This window comes from Mastomys coucha, unplaced genomic scaffold (assembly GCF_008632895.1).
Source record: "Mastomys coucha isolate ucsf_1 unplaced genomic scaffold, UCSF_Mcou_1 pScaffold22, whole genome shotgun sequence".
In the NCBI taxonomy this organism is placed as follows: Eukaryota; Metazoa; Chordata; class Mammalia; order Rodentia; family Muridae; genus Mastomys; species Mastomys coucha.
The window spans coordinates 98,406,774-98,415,171 of NW_022196905.1; positions in this window are offsets into that span (position 1 = coordinate 98,406,774).

Genomic DNA, 8,398 nt, shown 5'->3' on the forward strand with positions numbered 1-8,398 from the left:
AGACTAGCTGTCAACTTGTAGTTTCGGTTTGAGAATCTCCGAGAGCACAGCAGGGCTTCCCACACATTCCCTCCCTAAAAGACTTGAGGTATGGGGCTTACGTAAGGTCAAGCTTGGAAAATCAGAACAGCCGTACAAGCCATCTGCATACACACCTTCTATTTCTCTCGGTATTTACCTGAGTTGCCTGTGCCTGCTTGTGCTTAGATGATACAAGAGAGTTCAGGAAAACATGGGCCCTGGTTCCCAGAGCCAGGCAGAAGGGAATGGGAGTGTGCAGGCAGGGGTGATGCTGGATTACAGCTGCTCTCCAGAGGATGCACCAGACCAGAGTGCATCCACTGAGCTTCTGGGCCGTTTATGCTCACTGCCGGGGTCTCCCTTCTGCTGTTCTGCCGCTTAGCAAGCACCTGGAGTTGCTGGAGCATTCTGTTTTCTTTTATTGTTTTGATTCTGTTCAGTATTTTAAAGAGGGCCCCACAGAGTCTAGATGGTGACATCAACAAGCCAGGTCTTAGGATTTTACTTCATGAGCTAGAACACGTCGTGTCTGTCTCTCTCACCCTCTCTTCCTAATAATACTTTTATCACAATGTAGAGTGTGTGTTCACACTGGCGGTGGTAAATGTAGAGAGATGACAGCTTCGGGGCCTTCTTCAGCTGATTTTTGGATGTTGAACTTCTTGGGTGTGATGGTGCATGTCTTTAATCCCAGCGTGTAGGAGGCAGAGGCAGGTGGATAGCTGTGAGGTCAGTATACTAAATTCCAGGCCAGGCTAAGCTAGGTAGTGAGATCCTGTTTCATTTTGCTTTTATGTATTGAAAACATTAATCCCAATGAAGGATACACTCATGCTGGGGGTTTTGATGGGTGTGTGTAGGCCAGGTGTTGGTATAGGATGTCTTCCTTAATCATTTTTTTCTCTTTGTTAAAAATGTCTTTGACTATTTATTTGTTCCTTGTGGGAGGTGTGAGTGTCATGTGGCACAGCATACTAAGGTATAGGTCAGAGTTGAGTCCATTCTTCTTCTGTCTTGATTAAACTCAGGCCACCAGGTTACAAAGCAAGTGGCTTTAGCGGATACACCATCTCCCCAGCCTACTACCTTATTACTTTTGAGACATGGCCTCTTGCTGAACCTGGAAGTTGTGCTTTAGGCTAAGCTGGTTGGCCAATGAACTTCAGGGACCCGCTTGTCACTGTCCCCACAGATCATGCCACCGTGGTCAGTTGCTGTGGGTGTTGTGGATCTGACCTGTGGGCCTCAGGGTTATATAGTAAACATTTCAATGACGGAGCAATCTCTCCAGCCCTCTGTGCTGACTGGAAATAGCAGAAATGGCAGGATGCCATGGCTGGCTTGCCTTTCAGCAAAGAGCCAGTCTACAGAGACTGTAATCAGCACATCCGAAGCTGGGCAGTGGCCTCCCTGCCCCAGGCATCTGCTGCCTAATCACTCAGAACTGATGGGCGCTAGATACCCTCAAACAGCAGCAAGGGGTACCTTTTCTCTTACCCAGTTTCTATTAACTTTATCAGTTCTTGATAATGCCCCTGAGTTCACAAGCACTCACGGTCAATTGATTTAAATGCCACCTCCCATGGCACTGTTTGTGAACAACACCACTCTGGAAGAGACTTAACTGCAAAGTGCTGATTCATCTAAAGACTTTAATCACACTGGGCTATGGAGTCTCAGTAAAACAGAAGGAAGCTAGGTCTCAGTGTTGTGTGAGTCTATGAATCCTTGTGACTGTGAGTTAGTGTCATACACACCAGACATGGGCAAAGCAAGTCAGACATGTTTTGGCTTAACAGTGTTTTATCTTTCTTCAAAGTCCCTTGAGCTCCCTCCTGAAGAACTGGTTTTATCTGGCCCTTGTACATCCTTGGCAAGCAGTGAGTGGACCCTTCGCCACTGACAAAAAGGACTTTGAGCAGGGCAGTGGTGGCACATGCCTTTAATCCCAGCATTTGGGAGGCAGAGGCAGAGGGATTTCTGAGTTCAAGGCCAGCCTGGTCTACAGAGTGAGTTCCAGGACAGCCAGGGCTACACAGAGAAACCCTGTCTCAGAAAACAAACGGAAGGACTTTGAAGTTTTATTTTGCTTCAGACAGGCTCTTCTGTGGCTCAAGCTGCCTTCTAACTCACAATGTAGTCTAGGTCATCTAACTCACAATGTAGTCAAGGATGACCTTGAATTTGGACTCTTCATGTGTCCCCCTCGCAAGTGCTGGAGCTACAAAATGAGCACCTCAAACTCCACAGACTCAGTGGTGTGGGTGGTGAGCATGCTAGGTGAGGAGTCTGCGTACATCTCAAGCCTCTAAGGTATGTTTAAATATTCCATGTTTAAGTGAAGCCTACAAAGTCTTAGAGAACATGTTTTTCTCCTGATTACCCCATCCCACCCTGAACACAAGACTGGCTTTCTCAGTTCAGAAAGGTAAGCTTCAAGTCATTACAGGGGCCCCAATTTTAGTAAAGGAGGTTGAGTAACCTAAGAATAGGTAGAGAGAGTTCATTGTGTAGAAGCTGTGACCAGCAGGCCCTGACATATGGATGTTTTCAGTACGAAGCAGGGCTTTCTATTCTGTGTCTCTGGTGCCTTTTGTAACTACCTCCCCTGATTTCCAAATTAACCAATAACCAGACCCTTCAAGTTGCTGATGGCAGCAAACTCCAAAGTGCCCCTGACTGTAGTGCCCAGCCTTGTTCCCATTTACCTTGCTGCAGAAAGGCCAGAGGGCCATCGGACTTTCATCAGTAATTCATTCCAGCAAAATGGCCCCTTTATTAGTTGAACTCCCCAAACAAAGGCTGTGTAAAGCAAAAGCCCTTTCATAAAGAGAAGAGAACTGTGGAAACAAGTTCCTGAATGTCCTCTAACTTAGGACTGCCACACAGAGTGGTCCTGTCTGGTCCTGGCCAGCTGTGGCTCTCCTAGAGTTGTACCTGCTGGAGGCTGGGACAGGCTGGAACAAGAGCCGATGACCAGCAGATACCAATGACCCACTTGATTCATGGGTTTGATTGTTGTAGTTTGGTTTTAGTTTTTGATGTTGTGGATCAGACCCAGGCTCTTTGCATGATAAGTACATTCTCTCTCTCTGAGGTGTCCTGCCAACCTCCTTTATGATGAATTTTGTTTTTGATAAAGTGGCAATATTAAGTCAGGCTGGCCCCAAGCTTGAATTCCTGAGTGTAGGAAATCTGTGTGTCAACACACAAGGCTAAATACAGTGCACAGATGAGACTGTCTGATACAATGCTTCCCTTTCTTGTGGGCATCGATGAGGTCCTTCACCTGGTGTCAGCTCGGATGTTCTTGTCTGCCACATTGCCGTGGCCAAATACAATGCACAGATGAGACCATCCGATACAAAGTTTCCCTTTCTTGGGAGGTCCTTCACCTGGAGTCAGCCCCATGTTCTTCTCTCCCACCTTGCTGTGGACCCCTGAAGGTGAACACTACCCCAGCGCTGTGGCAGACCCTTCCTTCCTTCTAAGATTCAGTCTGGAGTGAGTTCTTCTGCAGATCTGCCCCAGTCCCAGCTACAGGCTACTGGACATCAAGCCCCGGTTCCTGCATCATAACCAGGAGGCAATGTCCCCCCAGCAGTGTTTCCAGCATAGGTTTTTCCTTTTATGGAGTATATATGAGTTGAGTGAAGTGCCTCACTTGATACTGTACCTGTCGGTAAGCACTCGGCACTAATCTGATTATTTTTACACACACCTACACCAAAGGCTGGGGCGGTCGTTGATGTGTATTCTCTTTCTTTGTGAAGTTTTTCATTGTCAGTCTGAACACAGAATAAACCGTGGATAAAATAAAATTGTTCCCATCCCTATGTGGGACTAAATGTGGCTGTGCAATTGAATTCTAATTAAATGGATGGGATGGAGCCTTAAAGGAAAGGGCATGCCACCCATTTGTGATGTTTAAAACACAGAAATTCATTCAGGTCAGAATACAGACTGGTGTGTCTTATCTACATTTATGTCTGTGTGCTGTATGTGTGCCTGGTGCTGGAGGAGTCTAGAAGAGGATGTTGGATCCCCTGCCATTGGAGTTAAAGGCAATTGTGAGCCACTGTGTGGGTGCTGGGAACTGAACTAGGGTCCCCTGCAAGAAGTATCTCTCCAGCTCCACTATGGGCTTCTAAAAGGAGAGTTACATTTTTTTAAGTATCTGAGCAATTTAATATACCATTTTGGTTGCTCTTAAATTATAATTAAAAGGGTCAGTAGGGGGATATGATGATCAGAGTTTGATCCCAGCACTCAAGAGGCAGATGCAAACAAGCAGGTCTGTCTGGAGCTCCAGGCCAGCCAGGGCCACATATTGAAAGGACTTATCTTAAAAACAACAAAAAGATTTAGCATCCTCAGGAGTATGAGATTTGAAGGTTCTATAACTGCCCCAGTGACATGCACACTTGTGCAAAGCTCTTCATCCTCTGTCACTCTTCATAGACCCAGCTGGCCACAGAATGTCCCTGGGAAGCTGCCCACAGCTCAATAGAAAGACTCAGGAATCCTGGAGGGCAGGGGGGTATGGCGAGCTCCACGTCTTCAATTTGTCTTTGAAAATCACTTAAGGACTAGGGAGCCACGCATTCCTTCCAAGTAGAGGCTCTCTGCGTGGAGACTCCCGCAAGACACATCTCCAGAGCTTGCCAAGGTCTTCCCTGCAGCTGAAGCTTCTGGCTGACTGGCCACCATGCTGGGGATGGTCCTCCATCTTCTCCGCCGAGGTGGGGGGGGGACGGGGACAGAGTTATTCTCTTCCGTGGGCTATGCAGAAGATGACGTCAGCACCTTGCCTGCCACTTCCTCCAGATGAAGTGCAGCAGCTTAGCCAGAGCAGGCAGGAAATTCTTGGGGCCAGTATGTTGTTCCACTTGGAAAGTAGCTGGAAAATCCCAGCCTTCACCTTCCATCTCTAAACCAGGACTACTGTGAGATTGGCTGCTCTCAGGTTCTCAAGTGAGAAAAGGCTTTTGATTCTAGAGCTAAAGTTTAGAAGCAGACTGGGTCACCGAAGCTGCAGTGTGCCACCACAGACTCTTGCCAGATGGACCTTTGATTCACTCCTCATAGCAGACCAGGGGATGAATGTGAACTCAAGTTTCCAGAAAAAAGCCACACTGGCACTGAAGAGCCAGCTCAGAGTTGGAAGGCTGCATGCAAATCTAGAAATAATTTATCTGGGCTTTCTTTAGTCTTTTGGGGGGGAGGGTGTTTTTTTTTAATGTATTTATTTATTTATTTTGGTTTTTTGACAGGATTTTTCTTCATAGTCCTGGCTGCTCTGAAACTTGCTCTGTAGATCAGGCTGACCTAGAACTCAGAGATTTATCTGCCTGTCTCTGCCCCTAGAGAGCTAAGATTAAAGGAATGCACCACCAGGGCCTGGCCACCATCTTTAGTCTTAATATCTACATTTTCTCTACTTCCATATCTGACCTAGCATTCTTATTAATTAATTTATTTATTTGGTTGGTTGGTTGGTTTTTTTTTGTTTTTGTTTTTGTTTTGTGTTTTGTTTTGTTTTGTTTTTTGAGAGAGAGGGTTTCTCTGTGTAGCCTTGGCTACCCTGAAAACCCTCTTTGTAGACCAGTCTGGCCTTGATCTCTCACAGAGATCCACCTGCCTCTGCCTCCCAGCTGCTGGGATTAAAGGTGTGCGCCAGCACCGCCCGGCCTGACCTAGCATTCTATTAAAACGTTTAGAATGTATCCTTAGTAGATGGCTGTCTTCCACCAACCCAAAAGTTAAAGATGTCAGATGTCATCTAAAAATCCTGCAACAAGCTGGAAAGATGGCTCCCATAGGCAAGAGTGTTTATTACACAGGCGAAGTGACTTAAGGTCAAGTCTCCAGAAGCCATGTACAAAGTTGAGTGTGTTCGAACATGTGCCCACAATTCTCCACTCTGGGGCCAGAGACAGGAAGATTATGGGCCTTGACCTGAACATAGCCTCAGACTAGTGAGACACACTATCTTACAGAAGTAAGGACAGTGAACAGTATCTTCTTTAGCCTCCACAGGTACAGGGGCATGTGCACATACCACACCCTACACTACACACATACAAATAGTAAAATCTTAAAAATTAAAACCCTGTTTGCTGTAACTCATCTACTGATGCTCCTGCTGAAGTATTCAGTAAATATCTTAAACTTATGACTTTCTTTTGTTTTATGACTAAGGCTTGTGAAACCACTTCATACTGAGAAGTGTTATTCAGGACAAGCCAGAGATGTGCTACTCGGGGCAAGCTGAATTCATGTGCCTGAGTCACAGAAACACTCTCATTTACCTCAGAATAAACTATTTCTTATCTCATTTGAGGAGAGAACTGCACTTTATTTACATCAACAGGAATTGTGCCCATCTTCCAGTTGGGGAAACTGAGGTTAGGCAGTCTGTCTAAAGCGCCCACACAACAGACTGAGAATGTGTCTTTACAGGACACAAGACTTTACACTCCTTTGCTCCAAACTGCAGAGCAGTGTCTGTCAGCAGTTCTGAAGTCAGTGTGAACATCCAGTTACATAAATATGCCCTGAGCTAGGATCCCCTCATGTTTTAGCATCAGATGTTTTTAGTTTGTCTCTACATCTGCAGTACTCGTTAGGAAAGGGTTACCCACCCAAGGTAGCGTAGTCATGTTCCCTCTTTAAATGCTAAAGGCGTGCTGTCCTTACTCAGAAATGAGGGTGCTCTGTCTGAACTATTCAGTGAGAGGCAGCGTGGTACAGGGTGGCTTTCAGGGGATCCAGAGAGGTGGGAGCAGGCATATGCTGGATCATTCACAGGGCCCTTGGGGGCAGATGTGGCTTTTCTCTCAGGCACGGCATTTCAGGGCGGATCCCCAGGCTGTCACAGTCCTGCCAGGGCCAGGCAGCCACACAGTTCTGACTTGATTCTCACTGCATTGCTTTCTTTTCTCCTGGGCAGTCACCGTAGTTGCCATCTGGATTGGGCAGAAGGCAGACATTTGTGGTCTGTGCAGAGGAAGGGGCCGGGTTCCTATGGACAAACTGCTTAGAATAGAGATGGGGGACATTCAGAGTACCTTGTAGTTCTCAGTCCTGGGGGCCAGTGTGCTCCTGACAGATGTGAATTTCAGAGCCTTTGGGAGGGTTGTGTGTGGTGTGTGTGTGTGTGTGTGTGTGTGTGTGTGTGTGTGTGAGAGAGAGAGAGAGAGAGAGAGAGAGAGAGAGAGAATATATATGTATGGTGTCTCTGTGTGAGTGTATGTGTATGAGGGTGTGTCTGTGTGTGTGTGTGTGTGTGTGTGTGAGGTGTGTATGTGAGAGTATGAGTGTGCGGTGGAATCTGTGTGTGTTAGTGTCTGTGTGTGGTATGTGTGTGTGTGTGTGTGTGGCATATGTGTGTGTGTGTGTATGCTATGTGTATGTATAGTGTGAATGTGAGTATGTATGTGGTGTGTGTGTGTAGTGTGTACTTGTGTGGTGTGTGTGTATGTGTGTATATGAGTGTATGGTGTATGTATGTGTGGTGTGTGTATGAATGTGTGTGGTACGTGTGTATAGTGTGTATGTGTGTGGTGTGTGTACGTGTGTGTGGTATGTGTGTATGTGTGTAGTATGTGGTGTGTATGTTATCTTTGAACTCCTTATAAAGGTGAGAGAAACTATGAGAAGATAGCACAGCACAGCTCACATATAATCACTATTAGGAGGAGAGTTCCCCACTTGCCATAACTAAAATTAGAGTCAACAATGGCCAAGACCGGAGGAAGGAACTCCAAGGAAGCCAGGAAAGGGACGGGAATGTTTTCAAATGTTGTAAACACTTATTCTGCCATTTGCAGAATAAAATTAGCCAGTGACGCATCTCCCGGGTGGCATCTTCCACCAGCCTGAGTGACAAGTATGTCTCCATCCACGGATCACAGAGTACCCCGCTCCTACTGAGTTTGTAGTGGCTGCAATCCTACATTAATATCCTTGGCCTCAGACTTTATTCCTTGTGAATAAGAGGCCTCTTCCCAACAATGTAACCACCTGCTCCTTGCCACTGGCTCTGAGAAGCCACAGGCATGGTGGTCAGGGTTCAGCTACTGCAAACTGCCTCCTAGAAAATCAGTCACTCAACAAGGTGAATTTTGCTTCATTGCTTGTAAAATGAACCTGATGGTGCTAAAGGCCTCATAGTATAGTGGGGAAGATAAAAATGCATTAGCATGAAAAACCCCCTCAGAGTGATGTACAGCCAGTGCTTAAGATGAGCAAGCAGCTTTCCTTAGCATGTTCTGGGATACGATTCGTATCTATTAGCAAACATAAACCTGGAGGACAAGGCAACTGGAATGGACTGGACTAGGTAAGGGGATGCACACTGGGCAAGGAGGCCTGA